This window comes from Pipistrellus kuhlii, unplaced genomic scaffold (genome assembly GCF_014108245.1).
Source record: "Pipistrellus kuhlii isolate mPipKuh1 unplaced genomic scaffold, mPipKuh1.p scaffold_m20_p_1, whole genome shotgun sequence".
NCBI lineage: Eukaryota > Metazoa > Chordata > Mammalia > Chiroptera > Vespertilionidae > Pipistrellus > Pipistrellus kuhlii.
Genome location: NW_023425404.1, coordinates 19,300,771 through 19,302,242, shown reverse-complemented (window position 1 = coordinate 19,302,242; position 1,472 = coordinate 19,300,771). Strand labels below are relative to the sequence as shown.

General features: G+C 53.0%; 1 pseudogene; it reads right to left on the bottom strand.

Moving 5' to 3' along the window:
* Nucleotides 1-833: 833 nt before the first annotated feature.
* LOC118709662 lies at nucleotides 834-937 on the bottom strand (annotated as a pseudogene).
* Nucleotides 938-1,472: the final 535 nt, after the last annotated feature.

Here is a 1,472-nt window from a genome sequence, read left to right as displayed (position 1 = left end):
TGTGTGTGTGTGTGTGTGTTTTAAATGGTGAGCAGATCTGTCACCCCTCTAGCTGGTGAGGAGACTAAACTGAAATGGGCCCCCACCGTGTCCCTCTAGAGTAGGGGTGTCGAACTCAATCAGAGAAGGGGCCAAAATCTAAAATCCAGCCTAAATCGCGGGCCGAATGGTTTACTGAACAGTCATAAACTGTCATTGTGATGGAAACGCAGCGGAGTGCAGTGATGACAGCGCGGTGCGGGCCACATTGCAAGGCCTGGCGGGACGGATTTGGCCCGCGGGCCTTGTGTTTGACACATGTGCTCTAGAGTGACAATAGCTCAGCAGAGGGCCTTCCCTAGCAGGGAGCAAGGCCTCGGAAGAGACCTCGTAACGGGCAGGAGCACAGTTTCCTGGGGAAGGATGAGCGCTCTGGACCAGGGGATGCGGAAAAGGTAGCTACCTGGAAAGAGGGGCGTTTGGACTACAAAGACAAAGACAGCAGATGGGAGAGAAAGCAACTCCACAGGACAATCTCCTCCTCCTCCTCCTCCTCCTCCTCCTCCTCCTCCTCCTCCTCCTCCTCCTCTTCCTCCTCCTTCTCCTCCTCCTCCTCCTCCTCCTCCTCCTCCTCCTCCTCCTCCTCCTTCTTCTTCTTCTTCTTCTTCTTCTTCTTCTTCTTCTTCTTCTTCTTCTTCTTTTAAATTCTTTAATGATTAAGGTATCACATATTTGTCCTCAACCCCCCATTCCAATCCCCCTCCCCCCCGTCATTGTCCTTGACCACTGGTTAGGCTCATATGTGTGCACATAAGTCCTTTGGTTGGTCTCTCCCTTTTATCCCCACCCTCCCTTTGAGGCCCAACAGTCTGACCCATGGCTCCTTATCTCTGGGTCTGTTCTTATTATACAAGAACAGATACTACACTTGATCTCAGCCAAAAGGCCGAGAACTGATAGGACAACCTTCTTTTGAAGGCCTCGGACTGTAACTGTTAGGGGTTGAATTGAGCCTCCCCTCAAAAAAAAAGATATATTGGAGTCCTAACCCCTGGCCCCCCAGCATATGGCCTGATTTGGAGATAGGGCCTTCACAGAGGTAAGCAAGTTAGTTTAAGGCCACTGGGAAGGGCCCGAATCCCAGGTGACTAGTGTCCTTGTGAAGAGGAAATGAGAGACCTGCACCGGGAGAACACCATGTGAAACTTGTCCTCGTGTTGCCACAGGCCAAGCCGCTAGGAGAAAAGCCTGGAACAGATTGTTCCCTGGAGCCGCTGGGGAAGCAAAGGCCCTGCTGACACCTTGATTCCGGACTTCCAGCCTCCGGACTTGAGACACAAGAAACGCCTGCTGCTCTAGCCACCCCCTGTGTGGTCCTTCGTGACCACAGCTCTAGGAAACGACCCCAGCGACACTTTCCTCCTGTTATCTGAGGGGGCGACAGCGTTGCACGGGCGGACCCTCTGCTCCTCCCATGGAGTCCTACTCTTAGA